We start from the raw sequence: 10987 nt of genomic DNA on the forward strand, positions 1-10987 counted from the left end.
TTTTGTGGAAATCAAAGTTGAAGATTTTGCAGATAGGTTGATGGAAGGAGATTAAGGGGAAGTGAAGAGAAGATTAAGAGTTGTTTTAGTTTTTAATTTTAGGGTTAACCGATTTAAATAGGATTTAGTTTTTAAGTTTAATTAGTTCAAGGGTATTGAAGTAAACTCACTCATATTTTACCACCCCTTAGTAAGGACATTAGGTCCATTTAAATTTGGGTAAACCCCAATTAATCTGGGTATACCCCAATCTCGCCGGGTTTGGGAATGCATATGTTTTTATATATATACTAGGGTATGACCCGTGCCGTAGCGGCCCGGGTTTTGTGAGTTGTCCAAATAAAGATCCATGAGTATCTTTTTGTAGAAATTAACGTTTAATCCCAAATATGTTGGGCTTTATACTGATTAGTCCAACCCTCTCAGGCGTGGTACATATTAGTCCAGATTTTTCAAAACATGGACAATTTAATCCCTTTTTGTACGATTTGGTCCAAATTATTATCGATCCGGTTTTTGTTATTACCCAAAATACCCTAATTTGTGTTTTCATTTTATACAGAAAGAGAGAAATAGTCTAAAACTTATAGATCTGAAATTTTGACAAGAGACGGACAGGTTTTTGACGAGAGAGATGCGATTTTTGGTTTTGTTCTTCATCAGAGATTTCCTGGTAAGGTTTTTGATCTTCTATCATGTTTATTTCACAGATTTCTTCGTTATTTTCTTCGATTTTTGTTGTAGATTTGATTTCGTCTTTATTTTGATTGGTTTTATTTTCAAATGAAACTTATTTCGATGTCTTGTTTACATGATAAGTTCATTTTTGGTTAAAATCAAACGTCAATTAATTGTCGAAATTCAATCCGTTTTTCGTCGAAATTCAATTTGTTTTTCCCCTGTTAGTTACTATTTTTTGTTGCTTCGCACTCTTACTGACTTAAATCCTAGAATAGCGTTTCGCCTCTTCCATGAATAGGTATATCTATTGTCGATACTGAGTAGCACTCATGATAAATAGTTAACTGGAGTATGTTAGCTTTGGGGTATAGTCTTTGCAATTTTATTTATTAAGAAAAAGTATGTTGTTCAACTTTATAATGCTGGTGTTCTTGATAGACATTATAGTTTATTTATGGGTAGTGGTGGAAAATTAAACCTAGTAGCACTACTACTACTGTTGTACCAATTGTTTCGTGAGTTTAATATATGAATTCCAAATTATTTTATTTTTTTTGTTATGAAATAAAAATATGATACGAGTAGTTTGATATGATTTGATTAGTTATCCGGTCTTTTTTGGTCTGTTCCATACGTGGCTGTAGATAAATATGAGCACAATATGGAATTTATTTGGTCTTTACTACTAATGTGGACGTTGGTGTGTTACTACTAATGTGGACCTTGGTGTGTGTCAGCCAAATCGTTGGATATGGTGTATTAGTGATCTAACCTCTGCGTATATTTTGCCTTCCTTTATTATTATGTGGTTATCTATGTGTATCTTTTGTTGTCATTCATGAATTTTAATTATGAAATTTTGTTTTTCAGAAAATTAGTTGGATGTAACCCCATTTGAAGTGAGATAGAGAAAACGATGTTAGATGACTCTTGTTCATCCAATTCCAAGGTACATGTTCTTTTCTTCTTTGTCGCTAGATTTAGCTATTAATAATGCAGTTTAATATGATATTAACTCATTGTATCGTTGCGCATAAAAAGTCAAATATAAAAATTTTACTAGTTTGAGTATACTTGACTTGGCAGTAACACAACAAAATTTAAAGAAAATGATACTGATATGTTCGCTAGTCATCCCAAAATTGGTGGTTTCCTTCTAAAGAAGAACTGAATGGAAAAATGCCAATTTTCTGCTCAGGATACTTTCTTTGTAATAATATGACCCTGCTGATTTAAAATTTAGTCTAATGTTTGGGCTAGTATGGGTAGATATTGACCGACTTGTTCTAATATTGAATTTGTAAGAAATGTTAGTTCCGTAGACTTGTTCTGATATTGAAATTATAAATGTCGGTTGTTAGGCTTATCCAATAGGATGAAGCCTATTTCTCGGTCTATTCCAATAATTTTTTTGAACATTTACATTTTTTTGGGTCCCATGTACCCTGCTCTTCTCTTGGAGTTGCATTCAACATCGGATGACTTTACTAATTATTAGAGATGCATCATCGATATTTCTATAGAAATTTGATGTTTTTTGGATAATGTGCACATAAATGTACACCTGCTATTGTTAATGTTGTTAACGTGTACATAAACGTACACCTGCTATTGTTAATGTGTACATAAATGTACACATGTTGATATTAATGTGTATATAGTTGAACCACATGCTGAAATAATTTTGAAACTTCCAGATTTAAAAGATATTACTCATCTCCTTCTTAGTTTAAGGGAGGGGTACACATATGGTTGAACCACATGCTAAATGTTGAGAAGCAAACTGCCTATATTTAGAAAAAATAACAAAAATCATACCGCTATTAGTATCTCAAGTTCTCAACCTTTTTATTTATCCTAATTGCAGGTGTAGTGAAGGTCAAAGATGATAAAGATGGGTTCCCAACTTATGTTGCTATGCTTGCAGCTCAAGATGATGCAACACGGTGCAAGGTATTTGTTCTAGTTGTATACTTTGGTTATTGATGATTCCTACCTTAATATTGGTCCTAACTGATAACATGATTGCGTGCTTTATGCTTTCTTAATTGAATTTGATAAGTACAACTTTCGCATAATGAAATAACATATTGATTCTTAATGTGTACATAATTATACACATGTAGATAGCTAATGTGTATATAGTTTTACACTTGTTGATTGTTAATATGAATGATTGGTGTTGTGAATGTTTTACAGGGGTGTACATATTGGTGCACCTGTGTAAATCTTATGGAAAAGTACGTTTTCCTTGTTTTACAACGGTGTACATATTGGTGCACCCGTGGGAAGTAACTCTCATGAAAAAATAGGTTTGTGTGCGGTTGTGAATGATTAGCTTTATGCATGTTTTGAAGCGGTGTAAGTATTGGTGCACCTCTGTAATCCTCATGTAAAAGTAGGTTTGTGAGTGGTTATGAATGATCATTTTTCTGCATGTTTTGCAGGGGTGTACACATTGGTGCACCAGTGTATTTTCAATGAAAAAGTAGGTTTGTTTATGGTTATGAAGGATCGGTTTTAGAAATGTTTCACAGGGATGAATATATTGATGCGCCAATATACTTATCATGAAAAAGTAGGTCCGGGTGTGAGTATGATTGATCTGTTGTGCATGTTAGTAATCTCATTTTTGGTAAAGTGCAATGAATCATTGTACTGGGATGTTTCGAAGCCATATTAAGTTTGTGTAGTAATGCCCATATGGATTGTGTCTCTGACCATAAACTAAGTAACTTTTTATTTTGATCCTTTTCTTGCTTTGTTTTCTTATCCGAATGTTGGTGAAAGGATAATCACTTTCTTTTCAAGCTGTGATTTCTTATCTTCATTGGTTTGTCCTCGATGCAGGTTATCTGCTAAACTTACCTCTGCAAATCTGGATGTTACCCAACTGGAGCTTGGATTCTGGATTTTTTGGATTAGGGTGCAGTTTGGCTATCATGGATTCTGGATTTTTTTGGATCTTTGCAGCGGTGTACATAATTGTACACACTAATGTAAATTAAAAATTTTAAGAAATGAAAATTATATAGTCATATGGGTACTCTTTTTGTAGCTCTCGGAAAATGCTTTCCAAATATATAAAATTTGTCGATTTTGGACGAGGGGTTCAAAAGATAAATTGTTTTTAATTATCTTTTATATTATTCAAAATTGCTGACATCATCATGAGTCAGTGTGGATTAAATTGTAAATATTTGGACTAAATAATAAATAATGAGGGTTATTAGGATACTTTCCATATTTTTGGACTAATCTGTACCTAGTTGACTCGGACTTGACTAAATTGTACCTTTGGATTGATTTTTGGACTAAACCGTATTTTCCCTATTTTTTTCTTGTAAAGCGTAAGCCCCGTAATGAGAGGGAGTATTTTTGCTCTTCGTTGATTTTTCACTAATAATCATGTGGTTTCAGGTCTTACACCCTTCATCAGCAACAAAGTAAGGTAGTGAAAAAATGGGTAACGGGATATCGACTTTGAACTTTCGTTTTACTTTTTGAACATTTATTTTACTTATCATAGCGGGTAACTAATCGCATTCCGTTTCAAATATCTTAATGGCGCTTCCAGGTGAACCTATATTGCCCTTCATCAGGTGACTGCAGCTGATCAAAGCTTAAGTGGAGAAAATAAACATCCCTTAATAGGGGGCCAGAACTTTTTATGTGCACCCCAAATTTTTGAGGGGCTTATTAAACCGACTATGAAAATACCTTTTTATCCCTTATATTTTTATTTTTTAAATCAATGACGCTTTAAAGGCGTCGTTAATATTCTGAATAACGACACTGTAGAGTCGTTACTGTTCTCAATGACGACCCAAAGCGTCGTTGTGGCCTACATGACGACTCTAATGAGTCGTTAATATTCTGAATAACGACTCTAAGAGTCGTCCTTGTTTTCACTACGATTTAAAAGAGTCATTAACGATTCTAAGTGTTACCACTTTAAATGATGGCTGTATAGAGTCGTCGTTGAAACGGTGACGACCCTAAAGAATCGCTAAAATAAACATTAAAGAGTCATTAACGAAAACATTAACGACTCTTTAGAGTCGTCATTAAAACAGTAATGACATTTAGAGTCGTTATTGGAAACATTAACGACTGTTTAGAGTCGTCATTGTTTTAAAAATAATATGAAAAATAACATGACGACTTTTCGTACAAATTTGTGAGGAAAAAAGAAGAAGAGGAAACTGCAAACGAAAATCTTGAAAAAGAAAAACAAAAAAAAAATGGTTAAACTCTAATTAAATAAGATTAACACTAATTAAATGAAATTGTCACTAATTAGATAAGAGGTAGATTAGTCATTATAAAAATATTTGTATAAGGGGTGACCCAAATTAGGATTGGGTAATCTTTTTTGTCTTCCAATGCAGGCCCCCAGATTAGAATTCATGACCCCCAATCAAGCTAGGAAAATAAAGTGGATATAATAATTGCACATGGTTGGGAAGTTGAAAGCTCTAGACTCCTTGATAAAATAACTTCATTTACCGAGAGGTGAGGCATAGATTAACCGCAAACTGCCCATCTATTGTATGGACTGTTGTCCAAACATTATTTGCGGTATACACCACCTACAGGGTAGTCGATTCCCCAAAAATGCTTGTCAACAGGGTAGTTGATACCCCAAAAATGGTTGTCACTGAACTGGGGAAGAAGAGTAGATAATAAGCAGTAGCTGTCAACATGGTAGTTGATTCCCCTGAAATACACTGTACCTAATTCTTTTGTCTGGATGCGGGTCCAAAGTAACTTAGATCTTATTTACTGTTTTATGTTCAGCCCTTTGTATGTGTTGTTAATTATTACGATTAGACCACAGAGATATAAACATATATATTCTCAATTTCCCATGGAGCAACCATCTCAGATAAAAGTGTTAAAATTATAGAATGGCAGTGTATTATTTGCAAATAATCTACCACTCCATGAATCAACCATCGATTCTGAAGTTAAAAAATATTTATTACGAAAAAAAGGAAGGACTTGATTGTACTTTGTGCCGATGCTTCAACTGTGAGATGCTCTGAATGACCTCATGTGTAAATTACAGAAAGTCGTATGAGAAGCAGCTGTGGGAAGGATGACAAACGGGTGGCTGCTGCTGCCAAAGCTGGAAAATTGGCCGATACGGTAAGATCTACTACCACATGAATCGGGCACCTACTCCAAAAATTACAGACCTGACTGTCAAATTATTCGTAAGCTAATATTTCAATACAAATGGCGGGGAAGCAATAAATGAAGCTCTGCCTGATCAACTAAGCCACATAAAAATTAAAAAACATTAAAACTGGAGCAGAAAAGGCATTAAAGCTTAAAATGAACTAAGCTTTGAGTCAAACTCCTGCATTCCATCTATCTAGCTGAAGAAGCAAAAGGAAAATCTTTGAGTCAAACTTCTTCGAGTCAAAGAAGCTACAGGTTGCTAGCTGAAGAAGCAAAAGGAAAATCTGATTATACACAACAGAAAAAATGCAGAACATTTGTAGAATACAGCTTCAACAGAAAGTTGTACCATGTAAGACGGGAATCAAATCCATAAGTCCTTTTATAATTCTAGATCTGTCATTCATAATCTTTGGAGAAGGAGCAAGACAGTATGCGGTGCAATTGGCATTAGACAGATAACTTAAAAGAAAAAACTTCGCCTTAGATGCTTATCTTAGTATAAAAAAGAAAATATGAATCAAATGACCTTAATGTTACAAGGCAAAAATTGGTTTACAAACCTGCAGCCATGTACATTGAGATAGTATACAAAAAAAAAAGACATATATAAATAACACAAAAGGGTTCTTCTAGAAATAGGAGTTTACACCCTGAAACAGACCTGAGACCAACTTCTCTAGTCAAACTGGTTTAATCAATGTCACAATTTAAATGTGATATAATCTGGACAATAATCTTTTTATAAAAAAGTTAAATATTGTTACTTGTTAGCGCTATTATCAACCTGGTTTTAATTAAGGTTAAATATTATTAGCGGTATTGTCAACATGGTTTTAACGACATAAAGTTTTAGCTCGTGATACGGCTACAATAAGCTACTGGTTCCTAAGTTAGATATCCTTACCGAGTTACTCCCATGGAAAATGAATGTCATTCTCTGCCATTTTCCTAGATGCCTACAATTTTATGAAGAACGTTGTTGATGTTACGATCAAATTTTCAAGGAAGTTCATTTAAATGGTTGAACTTAAATTTATTAAGGTAGCGCAAATTCTAGAGGTTAGTGTCCACCACTGATGTCAACTTTAAATCTAACCTTGAATAAGACACTTGTGTCATTCAAGTTGACTATAAAGCAGAAATATCCACTTGTTTGAAGCCTTTGGTCCAACAAAGACACAACTTCTTAATTGAAAATATACTCTTTTAATCTATTTCCGTGACACAAAAGAACTACCTTGAAAGAAAAAAATCAGCATCACTTCTAATAAGTGTAAAATCAGTAAAGTCCATCATATTATTGGTGCCGGAAATGAAGAGTAGATACAAATTTAGAATTTTGATGCAAGTACCTGCTGAACTTGCTCGGAAACCTTTGAGCTAGTTGACTAAGGGACTCTTACAAAAGCCTGGTTCCAACACGTGAATTTTACTTCCCCATTTCAGAAGCTGTGAACATGGAAACCGTGTTTTCAGCCTTTATGGCAAGACCATCCATAACAGTGTCCATTGGCTAGGGACATAACAGAAATCCATGGAACTTGTCCCTAAAAATACTCCCCAAGTACGGGTCTCTGTTACGCATTACAGTTCAAATTTCAAGTTAGTATATTGATTAAATTCATGATACTAAACAAAAATTCTGAGAAGACAACAAAAGAAACGAATAGCTCCAAAACATATACATGGAGTTTAAATTAATAGGTGAGTTTAGAAAGAATTACATACCATAGCATCAAGTTAGCATAGGCGGGATAACATACAAACTCATAACTCTTAAGGGAGGAAGATATAACAATATGGGATAACTTTCTTCTACTACAGATCAGAGGAGATCCATTGTTAGTGACAGCCGTAATCTGCAGACATCTTTTTAAGCCACTTCACTGGACAATAAATATTGGACGGAGGTACACATGACAAAATGTAGTTCAAACAGAGATGGTAATTGCAATACAGTGAACAATCATTCATCTTGCAAACATCCACACTATCCATAATGGTACTACTAATGTGCACTTAACCATGTAGTCCACAAAGTTAGGTCAAACACATAGAAATTTGAGATGCTTTTAAGGGAAACATGGATACGATCTGAGTCGAAAAAGGAACAACAATGTAAGTAGGAATGGCCTAAGAAAGAGATTAATGAGTATTAATATGGTAATGTATAATGTCAAATTATTATTTAATTTTTTCGCAGTTACATTCTAATATAATCTGTAAACACTAATATGATTCCAATAATGTGTGGGACTATCAATTCAATTACAATCTAATATAATGGCGATTAAACACCATTGTACGTAAGATCTTTTATGATTTAAAAATGATGGCTATTGAGATATATTCACTATCTATCACATCTAGTTTCATCATAAAGGTCATTCTGTGCATACCCGCCAATCATGGTGTTCCAAATCTCAATAGTCATATGTCTAGACCAATTGAAAACTTGTCTAGCTGCATAAAAGTCAGCTAGCCCAGAAAACACCAAATCGCCAGATCACTGACATAATCAGCACTCAATTTAAGAAGCAACCTCCAGAGAATAACAAAACTCTTCCAATCCTCATATCCCACAATTGCCGCAAAGGCATTAGTAAAACTCACAATAGTGGGTTGAGTACCCATATTCGTCATAATTTTGAACATCTTTAACTTCCAAATATCTACCCGTTTTTGTATACCATGATATCATGGTGTTCCAAGCATGAACATTTTCCAGCGCATATTACACATCACTCTCTTTACTAAAAGTAAGGAAATAGGGAACTTGTACTTCTGTCGGTATAGTTCTAATTTAAAAGTAGTAAGAAGGACGACAGTGGCTTTGAGAATTATGAAAGATAATCTACCTAGTAAAGAAAACCATGCTCTATCTGAAACTGAGATGGATGGCACCTCTTTTCCGAAGACAACAATAGAAACCTGCAAACAATGAACTTAGAAACTTAAATTAAGAAATTCAAACAAAAATTTAAAAGAATTTTTGAAAAACAAAATGGGCAAAATCAAACTAAAATTGAAAAGCATTAAACAATTACCTAAGATGGATGGCATCTTTTTTCCGAAAACAACTGTCGAAGCCTGCAAAAGAACTTAAAAACCTAAATTTAAAAATTGAAAACAAATTAAGAAAAAGAAATGGGCAAAATCAAAGTAAAATTGAAGGGAAAAATTGCCATTACCTAGCAGTGTTGATAGAGTACGCGCCTGAAACATGGCAAGATGATGACCTATGTTGGTGTTTATGCAGGGGAACATCTGTAATGTATGAGAAACTTGATTTACGGGTCTTCAATGTCCCAATACTTTGAATATTTTGCCCTAATTTCAGAGCAGATGAAGGAGAGAATGAGAAGAGAAGATAATGGGATAAAAGTGTAACGGAAGAGGATAAGTAGGGGAAGAGATCTTCTCTGATCTGTAGTAGAAGAGATCTCCTCTAATAATTTCAGTTTGATAATGTATTACGGAAGAATAATGGCGACATTGAACGGTTTGATAAAGGAGTAACGTTTGATAATGCGTAACGGAAGTATGGGATATTAATGGAGAAACCAATCTGTAGGGTAGATAGTCATCGGAATTGTTCCGTCCATAAAAGTGGTAGCAATACAACACATATAGTAATATATAGTAGAGCAGATAATCAATATCATGCGCCGAAATCACAGCAATAAAGCCCCCACCAATACATGTCGAAACAACGTATGTGTTATCCCATGACATCAATCGATCAAGATAAGAAGATCAGCAGACTTCAGAGAATTCATGTTAATCCAAACATGATCCTTGGACCTCCTAAGAAGATCTCCAACAAAAGGTGCAAAAAAATCCTACGTGACTTTTTAATTTAATCATTTTATTTATGGGGTATACACGTAGAGTAAATATAGGACCTCATATCTAAAAAACCATCTCCAACAGTAGAGATATTTTTTAAAAAAAATAGTGAAAAATATGACGTGAAGGTGGAGCCGGAGGCGTTGAAAACATTTTCTTAAACACCTTCATATTTAGTAATTGGTCTCTCCTAACTTGTAGGACCCTATTATTAGATATGGATTTATGCTAAATGGGGGTCTAAAATCCTACATGTCACTAAGAAAAATGAGACTTACCCTCTATTGAAGATGCTCTTAGAGGCCTATGTGACAGAGAGTTTAAGCGGTCGAGGATCGAACTAGTCTTCTCAGCTGAAAGTTGGTAAATTTGTAAAGTTTTTAAATCACAAAATCAAATAATAAAAAAATAAAATGGCAAAGGTCTAAAGACCCAAACAAAACAAGGATAGCAATAATAAAAAAGTTCATTTCAACAAGATATAATCTCAGAATATGTGCTAAGTAGGAAGGTAATAAGTCCTAATCCTTCTCAATCTTTTACCTTTCCATCGGAAATAGATGATACGCTAATAAAGACCTTGTACCTACCGAGAATCGTTATCAAGCTCAAATTTGTTGATAATTAAACATACCACTACTACAAAACTTATTATAAACATAATATAAATATACACAAAATTAGTTAAAAAGACCAAAATCAACAATTTCTGGGTGAAATGGACAGTTAGATTTTGATACTGTTTAAATGGACAAAAATGTAAAAATAGGCAGGATGTAACCAGTTTCATCGTACCCATTTTCAATATTTTTTCTTATTTTTAATTTACAAAGGATGTATCCAGTTTCATCCTTGCTATTTTTTAAATTTAAGCCATCCTTACTATTTTTTTTTGGCCATTTCACCCAAACTATTTTTTACTCGTCCATTTGAACCGTGATTTAAAAATATTTGGACAAATGACCCATTTTCCGATAAATATAAATAAAGCTTACAGTACCATATAGAGATTCATAATATCTTGGAGTTCATGTAGAAAAACCATCCATCTGACTATCAGTCGATCATGTTCCTCCCGAGCTTTTGTGATATTACTTCATCTATCCATTATAAAGAGATAAAAGCCCCATCGGATCTGATGGCCTAAGAACAAGCATACTCCTCATAGACATATTTTTGAGAATATCGAAAAAAATGCTTATAAAAAGAAGCATCTATTTTATAAGATTCCACTTCAAAAGGCCAATTGACTCCTGAATATTCCAAT

The 10987-nt window shown here is 33.8% G+C and overlaps 1 long non-coding RNA gene across 6 annotated transcripts; it reads right to left on the minus strand.

Moving 5' to 3' along the window:
• Positions 1–5524: 5524 nt before the first annotated feature.
• LOC113280598 lies at positions 5525–9680 on the minus strand. Of its 6 annotated transcripts, none has more exons than XR_003325709.1 (4): positions 9063–9680; positions 8919–8961; positions 8534–8802; positions 5525–8442 (listed from the first exon to the last, which is right to left on the minus strand). It is a non-coding gene; the product is annotated as an uncharacterized LOC113280598 (long non-coding RNA). The 6 variants fall into 6 exon arrangements; XR_003325710.1 differs by having other exon boundaries at positions 5525–7445; positions 7600–8802; XR_003325708.1 differs by having other exon boundaries at positions 5525–6827; positions 7224–8802.
• Between the last annotated feature and the right edge of the window lie 1307 nt (positions 9681–10987).

This window comes from Papaver somniferum, chromosome 1, assembly GCF_003573695.1.
Source record: "Papaver somniferum cultivar HN1 chromosome 1, ASM357369v1, whole genome shotgun sequence".
In the NCBI taxonomy this organism is placed as follows: Eukaryota; Viridiplantae; Streptophyta; class Magnoliopsida; order Ranunculales; family Papaveraceae; genus Papaver; species Papaver somniferum.